We start from the raw sequence: 17851 nt of genomic DNA on the forward strand, positions 1-17851 counted from the left end.
AGCGCCCCAGCAGTCCGTGGAAGATTCAGCAAACTGTTAGGCTGACACAAATAATGGAGTCTGTGACTGTGAGAAGCTGTTACGGTAATCGTGGGAGAAATGACTGCTAACAGCCTGCCGATGAAGGAAAAGGCAAAATATAAAAAGTAGGAACTGTATTAAAGTGCTTCACTGATGAATATTCCCAGCGATGGTCTTGATTCCTCCATAAAACAAAAAACTCAGAAGCACTTCACCACTTTCTATCCAGTTGCTTGTGAGGAGACAGGGAAATGGAAGTCTCTGAGGAAAGATTTTCTTTACAGATGGCCACAGATTTAATCAGGGATTTAGGATGCATGAAGGGATAAGCCTCAGTTATATAGAAAATGTGCTTAAATGGAGCGCTTTATTTCCCAGGGACACCAGGTAATTGAGTTATACCCCAAATCTTGAACTGTCTAACACACATGCATACGCATCTAGCTTCTGTGTGCTGAGAGGTGTTAAATGGTTTGAAAACTGTAATTAAATAGCTGAAATTGTGCTGCAAAACCACTATAAGCATTGCCTTATGTAGTATTTCAGTGTTAAGTGTTAAAATTTGATCTGAGTAGCTGTGACTAATCTGGTCTTTATTTGTAACACATTCAAATTAAGAGGTGTATGTTCTTGTTCATGTACTTTCTCATTAGCACGAATATTGCTAATGGGAGTGACAAATGTATTATGTTTTTACCTTCTATCATTCACACCTTTTAGATAGCTAGTTCCTTAGAGGAGGTAATTTTCCATGTGATACATTTATGGAGCTGTGTGTTTAATAGTTTTCCTCAAAAGAGAGTATATCCATAGGGATGGTTTATTACTTGATAGGCTCTGGGGAAAAGAGTTTGAATTAATCAATTTAAACCATAGAAAAAATTATGATGACAATTAATATAAATGGGGATACCACACTCATTTTTCTTATACGTCTTTTAGGCTTTTTAATTTTTTTCTAATTTATTATGAGATTTCAAGGTTCCCCCCGCCCCTCCCCGACTCTTGACTTTGTTGCTGAAATATACTCTCTTCCCCTCCTGTCTAAGTCTTCCCGTTTGTTCAAAGGACTCTTTAATGTTTAGAGAGGGACCGAACAGCTCTAAGTATGTAAAAGCAGGTAAACCCATCTTCTTTTTGTGAATACTCACCACATGTCCACCGACTTAGCAAATACTATTTCTTTTGTGAGAAAGGCAGAACGGAATCTGCCAAGGGACTGCCTGACACACACTTGCATACACTCTCACATACTCATTCACACTCACCTTGATACACCCCACACACACCCTGGGGAACAGTGGTTGTATGCTAGCTGGCTTCCCTCAGCTCGCCAACACACACACACAGTCAGTCAGTCTCTCTCTCTCTCTCTCTGTCTCTCTCTCCCCCGCCCCCCACCCTCTCTCTCACATGCAGACTCCTGCACACCCAGGGGAAACAGTGGCTGTATATTCCTCACAGCTCCAGCTCTTTGGGACTCTCCTGCTCTCTGCTCACCAGGGCTCAGAGGTCTAAATGTTCTACCTGGACAGGGGACTCATTGGAGATATATGTGTGAGAAGGCCATGGAGGAGCCCTGTCACTCTGGATTGTGGTCTGTGGGGACAGCTTTATGGCATTCCTGTTTCTAGTTGATATGCACATTTCCTTGGAGACAATGTTCTAAAGAGTGCTTCAGTTATTTAGGACTACTAAATTTTAAGGTGATCTAGTTTCACTCCATTATGGGTTAGATAAGAATTTGTCTACACTGATTGGGAATTTGATTTCCCAAAACCAAATTCCGAGTGACCTGTTGGAACAGCCCGTTTCTAAACTCACTACATCTGTTGTTTCTTGATGAGTCACTCAGGTTGTTTACGTTAGAATAAAGAAATGAGAGTGTGAGTTCTTTGCTTTTATCAGCTGTATATCCTTGGGCAAGTCATTTAACCTCCGGGAGCCTTAGTATTTCTGTCTGTTGCCACGATACCTACATCACGGAATGATCAGGTGTGTTATGTGAGATACTGTAGGTGCAGGTGCTCGTACGTTGTGAAGAAGGGCTCTAAACAAAAGATAAAATTCTTCACTATTTAATGATTAGAAAGAGAAAATAGCTGTGTTTGGCAGGTTTCTAATATGTTATAAATTTTCTCAAGTTGCCACAGGTATTTGCTAGGAGTTTTTTATTCCTGCCATTTTATGAAACTACTCATGAGTTTTGCAGTAATGCAGATTTTTTAATGAATTAGTTTTCTCAATGGTGGTATGTGTGTAAGTAAAACACTTTACGGTAAGAAGGTACTTCAAAGGGGCAATGTCCTTTGACAAAGGAAAGATCAGTGAGTCTGTTTATGTAGCACAGTGCAGAAACACTAGCCCCCGTATTCGTTCTTAATCAGTAACAGCGTTCACTAATCACGAGAGCTAGTTTATATATTGAGTAAATTGCTGTTTGTAAATTTTAGATTATATTAACTAACACAGCTAATTGACAGCCACAGACCAAGCATAAGGTTTGCTAAAAGCGTCCATCAGTAGCTTGAAGTAGGCACTGCTGCCTAGTATTTCAGTCAGTGTGGAAAGGCAAGTAATGACATTATGAATACATTTATAATTCAGGCCAATTTCTTCAAAAATGCATGTAAGTATTATTACTTTACCAGGAGTCCGTGAAATATGATTTATTTAATGTATTTCAGCCCCCATAATATTAAGATATAATTGAGATGCGAAGTAAAAAAAAAATTGCTTATAGTCAGTATGGTACATGAATCATAGACAAAATTGCTAGTAATTTTAAAGGCACTTAAAGGAATCGTGAAATTTATATAATGCATTCTTATGTTTGGAGAAGGTTAGAAGAACAATAGTCCAGTTATTTTAGTATTTCTGTCCTAAAAATAAGACTTGTTATTAAACTTAACTGAGATAGCTATATACATGAGCAAATCCAAATCTTTCTGTCCAGTTCTCACTCAATAATTTTTTGTGGGTTTTTTCTTTAAGCCTCTCAGATTTAGCAAAGTGGTTGAGTAGCATATAATTTCTGTAAAGGCCATAATCTAGTTTTTATAAACTGTACAACTGGATGAATGACAATATAAATGTTGCAAACATGTTTAGAAGGGAATCAGTTAAATGGTACTTGGAATTTTGATGATTATTGCTTTGAAAAGACCGAAAATCACAGGTCTTGGCTTTATAGTTTAATTACTTGCTTAACAATTGCTAGTGATTCACGAAAATCACGAGGCTTCCAAACAAATAACATCAGTAACTGCCGCCATGCCTGAGCAACTCCAATTTTCTTGACAATGGCCACCAAACTGTGTTTAGCCTAATATAAACTGTTAGTTTAACAGCAAGCAATAGGAGTTTCGAGCATGCCATTGATGAGATGCCAGCAAATTGAGCACTTTACCAGTAGTGACACTTATGTCAAAAATAACTTTAGCATGTTTCATTGAAACCAGTTGGAGAAGCAAATATAGTAATTATCCACATCCCTTTTTGATGTTGGTTTTTAATAATAATAAGTGCTGTCCAGCTTTCCGGGGCTTCTAATTAATAATTGGTTTTTAAGAACACAGCATGTGGTTCCTCACAGTGTGAATAAGGCTGAGAAACAGGGCAAGCTTAAGGTCAAGGTCCTCCACAGTTTTATGGGCCAGAGTCAGAGCTTTTGGGGGCAGTTTAAAAGAAGAACCAGTTTTACAGAAGGAGAGTCAGGCGTCCTGGTGGGAAAGTTTCATTTGTGCCTTTATTGACCTGTGTGCTCTTTCCTCACTTAACTCTGTGGCCTTTCTGTGGGCACGCTGCTTGTCCACCTTGCCCTAGTGCAGTGGCAAGCTCTTTATTTCAAATGGATTCCTCCAGAATTGGACAGAGTTCCTCAGTTTTTACTTATGTAGTAGCCACAATCTTTTGCTTCAGTGAGAATGATCTTAACCCCTGTTCTTTTCTTCAGTATTTTACTATTGAAATAATGGAAAAGAAACACGTCAGACCTGCATTTGAGCAGTGGTAATAATGCCTAGTATTTATGGAGCGCTTATCCATGCCATGCACTGTGCCAGGAACGCCGCATTTTGTTAAGCTGTTGCAACATGAGGCAGTGATATTATTATCCCTACAATAGGAATCCCTAAGGCTTGGAGGAGCGAAACAGTTCCCAGTTTGGCCACAGACCCATGCCCTGGGCTACTGTACCACGCCCCGTCTTTAGTACAAATGTGCACTCTTAGCCTAATTGTGAGCTTTACTTATTCACGTGAGCCACTGTGTGAAATATGCCCCTTTTAGGTATAGGTGGGTATTTAAATTTTTTAAAAAAAATCGTGACCCACAATAATTTTACCTGATGACCCAGTGTACACACACGTTACTGGAAACATAACAAATATTACTTGTGATTTATTCTAATTTTTTCTCATTTAAAAAATGCTGGTTACGACCCACCGAAATGATTTCACAGCCCACTCATAGGCAGCAGCCTGCAGTTTGCACATCATGGAGAATCAGCGCTGGCCTCGTGGGGCTTACGCTGGCCAGTGACATCTGTGTTCCGCCGGTTTTACTCTCGCTTATATGACGCCTCCGGTACTTGCACTTTTCATTTTGTTAGTTTTCTAATTTCCTGAGACTTTGAATAGTTTTGCCAGTAGGCATTAGCGAGTGATTGGATTCTGGGGAAGGATTAATACCTTCCCTGAGGCTCGTCGCATTTCTCCTTTGCCATTTCATCATGGCCCTTTGGGGGTCCCATGGCGTTTAGATTTCAGGGTTAGACTCAGAACTTGACTTTCCAGAGGCCGCCTTCCTTTTCTTCTGAAGTTTTTCCGTGCCAGGCAACCAGGCAAGTTCACTATGGCAGTTGAAGGGAGCCAAAGTAGAAACATGTTTTCTTTTCAGTTATACCTCTTCCATTTTGTGTTGTGCTGGACACAGTATACCAGACATGTTTTAAATAGAATTGAGGAGATGCAGAACAGTCTCGTCTTTGTCATTTTGTATCCTTTGTTAGGCTGATCGATCCAAGTATTGGCCAGAAGGTTAGACTCAGGTTATTTCTCATTTGTCTTTACCTAGAATGATGAACTGGTAGCATAGGACTAGGGTCACCTACCAGCATCTTGACATGAAGTGCCCGTGTCATTTCACCCAGTCTCTGCCTCAGTGCCTGTTCTGTGCCAGAAGGGTCTAGGACTGCAGTGGGGAGCATGGCACAGGAGTCACTGCTCTTTTTGATTCTGGTGGGGCAGACAGACAACAAATAAGCAAATTTGTGTATAAATATATACCTTCCAAATGCAGTCAGTATTCGAGGAACAGTAGCGTAGAGTAAGATGGTGGGGAGCACCGTGTGGACTGCGGCGTTTCTCCACTTAGCTGGGCCCCACACCCAGGGCTGTTAGTTTCTCCAGGGCCTACACATCCTGCAGAGAAATCCCGAATGCGTGAGCCCACGATCTCCACGGGATTTTCATTCGGGAGAGGCCCGCAACTCAGGGGGAGGATTGCTGGCGGGAAGAGGCCCGTGCGGTCCGGTTCCCAGAGCAGTGGCACTGGGGTCACTTGGAGCTGGGACCCACTGAGGCAGACTCTGCATTTTAACAAGACTCCCCAGGTGAATCCATGTGCGACTCGGATTTGGAGAAGTACTGCTAGAATAGTGGTGTTCTACGTGGCTACTGTTGAGAAAGAGTTGGGCACCGTAAGTCACTCCCAGCAAGGTGACATTTGGCCAGACCTTTAAGCATCTGCCAGCGGGGAAATTGTCAGATATCCCAGCTTTGCTCACTTCTGCCACTCCCAGGAAGACTGCGCAAAGTACTGTATTCTGCCCTTTTAACACCTCCTTACCGCCCCCCCCCCCCATGCAACTGTGACGGGCCACCTGAAATTTGTCCTTTCCCAGCGTTATTCAGAAGTTTCTCTGGCGTGGCCCAGTCCTTTATGTCTATCCAAGCACCAGGCCTGTTCTGCGTCCCTCTGCCCGGACATGAGAGCCCTTCTGCCTGTGGCTGCCTTGCCCAGGGACTTCCCCTTGCCATGCCTTTGCCTGACTGTGGAATAAAGCTTTAAATTACTGCTTGGGACCACTGGCTCAGCTGCAATGTGTTCTGACCTCCAGTATCTTTCTAGAGAGGGACCTGCAGTCCCAGGGGTAGGCCAAGTCAGACTAGGGCCCTTAAAAATAAAAAAAAGGAAGTCTTGTTTCTCAGATGTTACTCCAAACCAGTGAATTCAGCATCTCCACAGAGTGAGACCCAGGCCGCAGCACTTTTCAGAGCTCCTAGGAAATTCCAAAGGGCAGCCGAGGTCAGTGATCTTGAGGAGAAACATCCTTTACGTCGTTAGGACCCTAGGATCTTTCAGAAGCTACTTACGACAAATTCTGACTGATGCCTGAAATGTCCGTCACTGAGCCATACCCCTCTCATGCAAATGCGCATGTGTATAGCAGGCTGGGTGCAGCGTTAGAATTGCTGCGTCCCGGTCTTGAAAAACCGGCAGAACTGATGGCAGCAGCAGCGAGAGCTCTCCGAGCTGGCTTTGGGTCACCATGGTGCGACGGACATCGGATCCCGTGGAATATACGTCACAGCAAGTGTGACTCGGTCGCCAAGTCGAAGTTTGATTAACAGCATTTTTGCATGTGAAAAAATAACAGTCCCTTTTAAAGTTTAAGACATTTTTTTTTTTTCTGTCATCGTCATCTAACTCAGACCAGAATCTGCTTAACATTCATGAAAGCGGCCAAGACCTATGTTTATGTCTGATTCTGAAAGCGGTGTCTGTGGTCCAAGACTTCTGTACGCTGGAAGGTTTTCGTGTCATCCTTGCTTTTGCCTTTATCCTTTTCCGAGGGCACAGAGCAGAAAGGATCAGCTGGGAGTCCCTCAAAGCCAGATGATTAAATGGAATTAAGGGAAGGTACTCTGAGGCAGGAGCAGTGGTTAGATGAAGGGACCCAGGGGAAAGATGTTGAGGTCCTTAGATTTTATACCTTTTGACAGGCCGGGGCTCTAAGCCATGATGTAGAAGAGAAACTCAGGTGGAAAAATTGAAAGGAGGTCCCTAAAATTTTGGAGGATGTAAAAAAAAGAGGACTTTTAGCAGAAAAGGTTTGCGTGCTAATAATGAGCCTGATTTGAAATACTGTCCTTTGAGCGCTTTGATGCATATGTGTCCTTGGCCTGCCTTTGACGTGCAGACCCCGGGAGCTGGTCCCACGTGTGAATCCACTGTAAGGGAACAGCTGGAGGCGGCAGGTTCTGCGGTCGCGCGTGACCGTGATTGGCTCCCGAGTCGTGCCGGGCCCATCAGCAGTTCCTTCCAGGGTGGAGGCCAAGGGAAGCGCCTTGCTTGTCGGCTTTGTCTTAGTGTCTGCGTGTCTTCGACAAGTGAACAGTAAAATGCGCTGTTTGACTGCAGACGGCCTCGCGGCTTTTCTCCGTCCCCCCTGCCATCGTTCTTTTTTAGGTCGCGTTACGCGAGGTGCTTTCGCCTCTCCTTCCTGACCCCGTGTCCCAGTGCTCGTCGGCCGCTCTCACCCAGGATGTGCTCTAATTGGCGAAGCCGTAACCTGGCAGCAGCCGAGCAGCCGTTTGCTGTTTCGGTTTCCTAATTGGTGTCCGAGGCGTCCGGCGGAGCCCAGCCATTCGGGGTTGATTGATAGATGAGCTGCTGTGACAGCCACGCTTCTGCCCGACCAACAGGTTTGTTGCTTTTGGAAACTAAAAATTAAAAACGTTAACTATATCCTGTGGCGTTCAGAGCGAGTCCGAAATGGCATCAGCTATTTGTCATTAAGGAGCACTTTGAGCATTACCTGCAGGTCCCCTGGGTCTACCGCGGAAATTTGTGTTCTGTGTCGTAGCGCGCAGCGGGCCGTTCCTCGCCTTCACGGGCGGCGTAAAGCCTGCTGCTCAGCGGTGTCTTCTTTTCAGGAGTAACACACACATGGCGTTGACTGTGTGTGTGTGTGTGTGTGTGTGTGTGTGTTGGGGTGGCCTTGAAGATTCTCACCGAACCTGAAACTTATGAGCCCATTTGTATTGGTCAGTGAGGACAGACACATTGGTAAAGGTGAATTGTTAAACATGATATAAGTTGTTTTGAAAGCCATTTTATGTGATCGACATTTATGCTGAAAGCATAACTGAGCTTTTAGGCACATGAGTGCAATGTAATGACCGTTTACCCAAATTAATGCCCGGATTTACAGAAGGCTACAAAAGATCACATTTTAAGATCTTGTTTTAATATTTTGATTATCCTATTACATTCCAGTATAATAATACAATGCAGTGATTTTAAAGAGATCAAAATCTTAACAGTGAGCAAATCTCTTTGATGTTTTTGTCTCGTCTAATTTCTGGAGCCAGTGCTTAATCATTTATAGCAGCATTTCTTTTGTAGAAAGATAAGTTTGAGTCAACCTTTGAGTCAAACAACATTGCATAAAATATTCTAATACTTATATTATCTTATGTTTGTTTGCGCTATGCTGGTTTTCCAAAGAACTCTCCTATATGTCATTTCACTTGGTCCTTTGAATATTCTGTAGTTCAGAATTGTTATTTTACATTTTATTGATGAGAATGAGAATCACATTTGAGTTTCGATGGAACTCACTACCTGGATTGAGTCTAAGACTCATGTTTTCCCACAATGACACATCACCCTCTGTGTGCTGAGTGGTGTGTGAGTGTTTTGGGGGTAATGAAGATGACGCAGGCTCTCTTGGTCTGAAATTCTAGTTCAGAAGATCGACACATAGAGAGATAGGAATACCGCGTGCTGAGGGGCTGAAGGAATAATTCAGGCTCAGGCAGTGGGGTTGGCAGAGGAGAGGACCTGCCGTAATACCTTAGGACAGTATCCGAGCATGTCATGAATTAAGGACCCAAGTCACTGGGCGAGGCTTCCTCTTGCCCTCTCAGTTGTGCGCACAGCAAACCTCGGCGTCTGTGGCTGTTATAGCCATCGTGGAGGAAGTAACCTGCCATGCTTGTGGCAATGAGACCAGAGATTCGCCGACTTTCACATACGAAGCCGAGGAGGTCGCCCTCTCAGCCTTCAGGTGTCTGCCGGATACCACAAGAAGGAAGCCCTAGTCCTGTGTCCTGTTTAGTGCTGTCTCGTTGGGCCTGGCCGTAGACCTGGCCATGACCTGAGCCAAGGAGTGAAAGGTTACTGCAGTATGCAGTGCAGTGACTCGCAGGATGGCGGCAGGCTTAGATTTGGTTAGTGACAAGTTTATGTTTGAGATTGTTGTGTTTGAAGTACCTCCAAGACATGTAGGTGGTTCTGTTTATTTAATAAGTTAGAAACACGGGTGAGGAACTGGGGAGAGCAGCTGAGGATGGAGAGAGTTCTGGGAATCATTCTCAAAGAGATGAAGATCTAGGAGGGGATGAGATCGCCACGAAGTAGAAGGCGGAGAGAAGACAAAAGCGGGCAGAGGCAGGGTTTTGGCAAATACCCATCTCCAAGTGGCAGGTAGAGGCAGGGCTGCCCCTGCCCAGGAGACCATGACATAAGAGCCATCCACAAGGCAAGGACACAGGAGTGTCCGACAGCCAACCGAAGAGAGCGTGTCAAGAAGTGGGGAGGTCTGTCAGAGGTGGCGTTTCCAGAGAGGCCCAGAGGGCTGAGGCCATCGAGTCAGGCGGTTATCGATTGGTAGCAACCTTGGACACTGTGCCAAAGAGCATTGGAGTGAGAACCTGGGTTTCAGATGGGTCAAGAAGGGGGCAACAGCAAAAAGCTGAGGCAGCGATTATTCTGTCAAGATTTTAATCTTTGCATGAAAGGTGATAAAGAATATGTACCTTGAAAAAGCAGTTTTTAAAGAGGTTTTCTTTTTTAGTGACTGTGCTATTGAAGCGAGCCCAGGAGGTTTTCTTCAAAGAGATTAATGTGTTTGGGGGTCGAGGGGAAGAAGCCAGTGGCAAGACAAGGACCAAAATTGCAAGAAGAGGGTGGTGATAAACTGATAGGGCAAAATCTCAGAGAATTTTGGGGCGGGGGAGCCACATTCATCGGTAGAAGCAAGAGTGGAGAGGGAAGGAGAACCCCTCCCCTTCAGAGTGAGAGCAGGAGGGAAGGAAGGGTTATTTGAGGAAGTTTAAGTGGGAGGGAGGCACGTGTTCTAAGGGCCTCCCATTTTCTCAGTCATAGCATCGCCGAGATCCCACGTTCTTCTGTAAAATGCCCAGTGAATTTATTCTTCAGAGGACTGGGGCGACCGAGGTGAGTAAGGTCAGACAAGACCGACGTGATGGAATCCCCGCTCCCCGCCCCTCACGTCCTGAGCAGGTGCATCTTCATCACGCCTGCGCTGTTGAAACCTCTGACCCGACTGAAGTGCCCCTTCCTGGCACATCTGACCCGCCTTCGGCTGGACTTCTTTTAGTTTTTGCCCTTTGTCTCTGATTTCATTCTCTTCCTGTTAATAGGTATTCCCTCTTGCCTGGCCTGCCCTTCCGGGTCAGGCCTCCAGCTAAAGACCCCAACCTAGGTTTTGGCTGGAACTAGATCGGCCACTTCTGTAACCTGAGTGGGTTCGGTGCCGCTGAGAGAGAAAGAGGCTGAGGTTGCCTCATGCTCCCTTTTCTCCATTCATCGTATGAATCAAATTGTTAGACGAATACATGTGTATCTTAGAGGATCCTTCAGGACGTGGATATTCTTGACTTTAGGAATTATTACGATACTTCTTGGGAAAGATGAGACCTTTAAAAAATTTGAATGAAGTCTCAAAGATGTCTGACAGATTTGTTTTCAATTAGATTGGTTTTTTCTTGCTGAAACATACTTTTGTGTTTTACTTAAGGCTGAGTTCTTTCAGTTCTTCTGAAATCTATTCTGACTTTCTGACAAAAGAAATGGACATCCAATTCCAAGAATAGCCTTAAATTAAGGATTGTCAGATTTTAAACAGTTTAATAGATGGGTGAGTGATAGCTCTATTTTAATAGTGTCTTTCATTTTTTTGAAAAATAACACTTGTTTTAGAAATTCAAGCTGTTTTAAACCAATTGCTTCCATGCTACTTGGCAGCAGCTGATAGACACTGTTATAAATGGCCCGGAAAGGTTCAGTGTTGTGAACTTGGAGGGTCTCAAGTTTGTTACATATATATCTTATCATATTACCAAGTTTTCCTGCATTTACGGCTATGTGTAAATGGTTGCATAACTACCCACCTGGATTAGGAACAGTTGGTTGCTGGCCTATGAGGAGTTAGAAGTGAAGAGAGAGGTTCCAGAGTGTTGGTGTGTGCGTTCAAAGCAAAAGAGATCACCCGTTTCCTTTCATTGTGGTTAATAACGGCAGCTGAGGAAGGGAACGGAGTCTCACCAGTTTGTAGAAAATTTGATTTTCCTTGAAACTACTACATGTTGGGGAATAGGCAAACATCTGTTTCACAGGCTTGGTCGCAGGGGGCTCTTAACTGTGCGCAGTTCTGACCTGAGGGTCATGGGCTTGTGTGTAACCTGTGTGAAGATGTGTGGCAGTTAAAGTGTACTCCTTAAAGTTCTGTCATACTTTGGATTCTAATCACTGGATCCATATCCCATTATATAGAGAGCTGCTTATGAAAGGATAAATCATTCGAGATTATTGATAAGCAAGATGGACACTGATATTTGCTTAAAATAAAAATAGCCGTGTGTCAGAGGCATGGCTTGCAGAATGCATTCCCAGACACGTCCTTGCTCGGCACAGGTTCCTGTGGATCCTTCCTTCCCAACCTCTGTGCTCCCCGTGTATAAAGTCTCGTCCACCCACATCCGCGGCTCTGGCCTTCAGCTGTAAACCAGCAACCCCAGAATCTCTCTTCTCAGGGTGTTATTTTTCCACACATCACATGAACCAGGCTTCCGTTCCGCCTGCCAGCTTTGCCAGCAACTGGGCTTTTCGTTCTCCGTGAGTGAGACCTCCATCCATATCAGAAATCCGGCAGTCCTCCTTGCCATCCTCTCACCTTTTCTAAACTGCTGTATTCAGTTCCTTAAAACTCTGTGACACAAACCTGCTGCCACAGACTTTGTCCTGGGCTTCATGGCATCTAGCCTGCATTTCTTCAAACATATCCCAGCTAGTGTATGTGCCTCTGTGTTGCACATTGCCTCTGGAGTGGTTTATGTCAACCGCTCCAGAAACCCTTATGTGTTACTGTCATGCAGGAAGCCCTACAGTGGCAGGCTGTGGGCTTCCGGTAAAGCTGCAGCTTCGGTATGGTACCCAGAGCCCATCTCTGTGGTCCGCCCTGAGCTCGCTTTTGCTGCCTCGTCTCTGGCTGTATTTCCCAGTGCAGCTCAGACTCTACTGCCGTGAACCATTGGTAGGTTGCTGGACCGACTGCGCTCTTCCATGCCGCCATCCCTCTGAGCTTTAATACATTCGCTTTTGATGATCGGTCTACATCTTTTCCACCTAACTCTTTCCTGAGCCCCATCTTTCGGTAGCACTTTGGTTAATATTTTCCATCCACGATGAAGTTTGTGATCCTTCGTCTCTCTTCCTGCTCCGTTTCCCCAGTGGACAGTGAGCTCGTAGAGGACAAGGGCCGTGTGGTGTTCCTGCGTTACTCCAGTTCCTCGTGTTGTATCTGGGAGTTATGAGTATGCAGTGGATGTTTGTGGAACTTTGCACAGTCTGAAACTGCACAGATATTAAATGACTAAATGACTCATTCACGGTTACAGGACTAGAATTAACTACGACTAACTCCAGGTCCAAAGCTCTTCTACTCAAGAATATCTATTCTGCTTTTGTATACACCAATTCTTTTTTTTTTTAATTTAATTTAATTTAATTTTTTAATTAAGTTAATTGGGATAACATTGGCTAATACAATATATAATTTTCAGGTGTATATTATAACTTGACATCTGTATATTCTATTGTGTTTTTACCACTCAAAGTCCAGTTTCCTTCGGCTACCATATATTTGATCCCCTTTACCCACTTCCCCCCCACTCCCCTCCTATATTCGACCCCCTTTACCCCATCTACCTTCTCCCACCTTCCCCTCCCCCTACCCTCTGGTAACCACAAATCTATAGTCCATGTCCATGAGTCTCTGTCCGTCCTATTCATTTGTTGCTTTTAGGTTTATATCCCACATATAAGTGATATCATGTGATTTTCAACTTTTTCTGTCTGGCTTATTTCGCTTGGTATGATTATTTCAAGGTCCATCCATGTAGTTGCAAGTGGCAGTATTTCCTCTCTTCTTATGGCTGAGTAATATTCTACTGTATGTATGTGCCACAACTTCTTTAGCCAGTCATCTATCATAGGACACTTTGGTTTGTTTCCATGTACCAATTCTTAAATAAGTCATGATTCAACTGACCAAACCATTGGTCTTGATTGTAAAAAAAAAAAAGGGGGGGGGGAGGGTTAAGTGAGGAGAAGAGAGTATTGATGTGGAAATGGCTCATTAGTATGGCTGGGTGCTGGTAGGTTGTGCCAGTGGTGAAAAATATCAGCCACAAATCTTTTGAGAAATATATATAAATAACACAAACTAAGTTAAAATTTCACATTACTATCCTGAGGGTGTAGCTAGGGTTACATGTCCCCTGTGAATAATGCATTTAATTAAGTTTAATTTTAATGTTTAAAGGCAAGAACTAGACAGATTTATTACTCAAGAATATTTATATCTTACAAAGCAGTAAATTGTTGCTAGAAAGTAGTAATGAAATTCAGTCCTTTTGAAATAACTTCCAGAATCACAGTAGTGTAGGGTTAATCCATGATGTACTGTGGTTTGGACCTGCAACTTTGCAGCATAATCAGCTTCTTTTAAAATTAGTCTTACCTAAATGAAAAATTGCCTCCTACCTGTTTTTTTGAATCTTCCCCCTTTCTAATGGCGACCAAAATGATTTCTCCCACATTCTTTCTCTCTAACCTGTTCTCCTCTTTACTCCATTGTCGTCCTTTTCCTTTTCCTTTTTTTTTTTTTTAATCTCACAAAGATTGTTTTGTGTTTTGAGAATTTATTTTTCTCCCTGAAACTTCCCTACCCTTTTCCCTTCTGCACAGATAAATTCAAAGAAAGAATAGCTCATCTTTCATCCATTATAAATCATTTTTCATTCGAGCATGTCATCTTGCTTTTTTGTTCCAATGGAGATCAAAGGGGTTCAGGTTCACCACCAGTGCTCAGCAGTTCTTTTTCAGTTCTGGACCTTAAAGAAATAGGATCCAGTTTAATTTGTTGCAGCCTTAGATCTTTCTCAAGGCATGTGGCATTCAGATGGCTGGGTATTATTATATTGCATGCCGTGTGTGTATGTGTGTGTATGTGTAGAAACTGAGAGAGCTGGAAATTTGGTACTTCATGCGCTTTGCAATGCCTATCCCAAATATACACATCTCAAAGGAATGTGTTTGTGTTGAAATATTACTTGTTTCTGTTTAAAACAAGTTGGGAGTCCTTTGAAGATCCTACTTTAAAAATATCTACTCCATAGTTTGAATGTTGGTGTCATATGAATTTCAAATATTCCACACTTGCTTGGCTTTTATTACTTTTTTTTTTTTTCAATTAAGTTAAAAAATTTTCAGTTCATTACTATGGCCAGAACCAGCTTGTCCCTTTTAAATGAGGAATCTCAGTTGTTTGGTGTCTCAGTTTGGAGTATTGGTAGGATGAGATGAGATGAGGGATCAATCGTTACCTATATTTAAAACCAGGAAAAGCGACTAGCACCTTAAATAACCATGAGACGTTGATTTGTAAATTAAAAACAGTTGAGCTATTTTTGAATACTTGCTTTGTACTTCATTCTTTTATTTGTATATTTATATCATGAGGTTACCATGAACCCACTGCTGGGTAACATTAGAACAAAACCTTACCACTGAGTAGATTGTTACTTACTGTCTGATTGTTTGTAGTCTTTGGAATTTCTGTATTTCTCTGAAACCAGGCCTAGTCTCATCATTGTCACCCAGTCTCACCCTTATCACGGACCTTACTTTCCCCTAAATGCCCAAATTTCTTTTGCCACCATCCCTTATTTCTCCAATTATGGTCAAAGTCTCATCTTCCTTCCAATTGCATGGACTATCTACTCCAAGATTTATAAGCCAAATGTTATTCTTACGGTTCTGATGAATTGCGTAGTTTATCAGTGTTATCTGCAAAGGATTGCAGTATTCTTCAGAAGTCTATTACCCATTCATTTATTTCATAGAACTAATAAATATTTAAACAATTCAACTGTGTATCGTTATGCTTAATTATTCCTTCTCCTTCTCCTAAATGACATTGAACTTCCCATGTGTTCATTTCTTTTTTATCATTGAGTGGCAAAAGAGTTTAAATAAAATTTTCAAGGACTAAAGGCCGAAAATGTTTCCGGTCACCAAGTGGGTCTAACTCCCGTTGACAAGGGATGTTTGAGAACGTTGTGTTCTTTTGGATGTAGAAATTGGGTTCTGATTCATGTCTCATTTTATATCCAGTTTTATGGGCGGTGCTCTGAAGGCACACAAAATCCTCGTGTAGAGCTAGGCTTACAAACTCTGTCTGACACCCTTCTTGCTAAGAATTAAAAAAAAATCTCATTCATGGTCAGTACTATTTTCTAGCTGGTTGTACTTCCCAGAAGTCTGGCCATTACTAAAATGGAATAATTAAAAAAAATTTTCTTCTCTCTGAATATTTGATATATTTATCTCTATGTCTATTCTTATGTAGTCTATCCACATGGAAAAAGCAGGTTTAGCGTGTCCAGCCACATGTAAATCTGTCTATAAATGCATAGCCACACTCTCTTCAACTGTGTTGAAACACAAAGACTTTTAAAACCAACTAAATTATCAACTGAGCTTTTGAAAAGGATTATTAATGAACAATAACTGACCAAAACAATAATTTATTGGAAGATTCTGTTGGTGTATTTGAACTCTGAATGTTTGCTATGACATCGTTGTGACACTGTAATGACATGTCTGAAAGGTGTATGTTTTGTTCTCATCCGAGTACAGGGTAAGCATACCTTAGGTTGTTTTTCTAGTAACACTTCCCACAATCATGGATGAAACAGGCTTGAAGAAGCAAGACTATTTGGAATGAAGTTTCCTCATTGTTGGCCAAGAGATATGACATAGAAAAGTAAGAAGTAGTAGCTTTGTTGGTAGGTTGCCCCATAAAGTACAGGGTAGCTGTTTACAAGAGACGTAAGATAAAGCTGAATCTCAACTATGGCTAAAACCCTGAAAGTGAATAAAACGTTCTAAAAATTGGTCAAGCCACTTAACTGGATGGCGAATGGCAATCAAAATAATTTCATGCTCAAGTGAAAAATATGACTCATGCCTTTCAAAGCTGTATTGGACATTCGATCAGAGTTCAGCTAGCTATATCAGTAGTACCTGCTAGTAAGTTGGTATTTCTTTTTTTTTCTTTTTTTTTCTTTTTCCTTTAATACTGGGAGGAATGAGGCAGAGCTATCATACTGAGACCTCTTAGCGGATAAGCGGAACCGTGGGGTGTTGGCCGTTTTCTAAAACTCTGTGGCGTTCTCTTTGCTGTTTGGGCTTCAGATGAGGTGAACCAAATACTGATGACTAACAAGCAGACGTGTTTAGTGGTAATAGTAGTAGCCTTGCTCGGGAGAGGTCACGTTTAATGCTCGCAAACCGGTTTTTGAGTCCGGAGAGATTTGGTCAGCCGCTCTCTTCCTTTGCAAGGCAACACCTGTGCCATCCCCACGCCGCGTCTTTGCCTTCACGCACAGGTCAGTGCCTCACCCTCAGGTAGCTCCACGCGCCCGCCCATACTCACCCTAAGCCACTGCCTCCTTTCCTGCTATCCCGACTCTTGCCTACCAAGTTAACAAGTGTTTTCCTTTACCCTCCATGTTCTGCGGTGAGCTTATGAACACCGATCCAGGCTGCTAGCTCAGTTCTGCGCATCGAGGAGAAGCCGCAGAAGGGAGGCCGCGCTTCTTCGCTCCCTCTGTGTGCTCTTTTCTAGCCGTGCGTCCTCAGCAGTCATTTATTCTTGCTGGACCTTTGTGTCCTCCCCTGAACAGAGGTGTGGCTTGAAAGGAAGTCTTTCTCAAGACCTTCAAAACTATGGAATTCTGTCTCTGGAAGTCGTCTGTTCTGACCCAACATCAACAGCCTCTGACTTGGCTGGGGATAAGAAGTCCGCTTTAGGCTTTGCAAGCTGCCTCAGGACCATTTGCTAATGAAAAAATACATCCAGAATTCCAAACACCTGCCTTGAACTTAGTCTTTGAAACATGATTTATGTAAGCCTTTTTTATGCTTTTTGTTTGTGCATGTCATATTTTTCCGTTTTGTGGTTAGTAAAGGACTCAAGCTCTTCTTAATTTTAGTTTATTTATCTACAAATTAAGGTTTTGACATCTCCTTCAAGGAAGCATTGGTTTTATTTACTATTTACTTTTAGGATGAGGCTACTGTGCAGAGATTTGTAGATTATTGATCTTATTTGGAAAAGAACTGTTTCGGGGTGAGTACTGAAACTTGTGCTAATACTTGGAATTTACTTACTTTTATTACGTTTCTTAAATGAAATTTCAGAGCCTGGAGCAAAGTAGTGGTGTAAGTATATTTCAGGAATATGTAATTGGTTTGAATTCTTCGCTAGAGAAGAATTTTATAAAATTAGTGTATCATTATAAGCAGAGTTTAGCTTTTTGCTCGTATACATATAGACCCTCAAATCTTTTCAAAATTGGAGTCATAATTTACTCAAATATGATACTATTAATGCTAAAATCGTGTTCAGGCTACATATATGACTGTTTTCTGTGTCTTGTTCTACATTTAA

General features: G+C 42.6%; 1 protein-coding gene across 2 annotated transcripts in view; it reads left to right on the forward strand.

Annotated features, from left to right (window-relative positions):
• The window catches only part of CHCHD3 (coiled-coil-helix-coiled-coil-helix domain containing 3), a 250871-nt gene that overhangs the window by 121515 nt on the left and 111505 nt on the right, over nt 1-17851 (forward strand). The gene's annotated exons all lie outside the window — the stretch shown is intronic.

Source organism: Rousettus aegyptiacus, unplaced genomic scaffold (assembly GCF_014176215.1).
Source record: "Rousettus aegyptiacus isolate mRouAeg1 unplaced genomic scaffold, mRouAeg1.p scaffold_m13_p_13, whole genome shotgun sequence".
Taxonomy (NCBI): domain Eukaryota; kingdom Metazoa; phylum Chordata; class Mammalia; order Chiroptera; family Pteropodidae; genus Rousettus; species Rousettus aegyptiacus.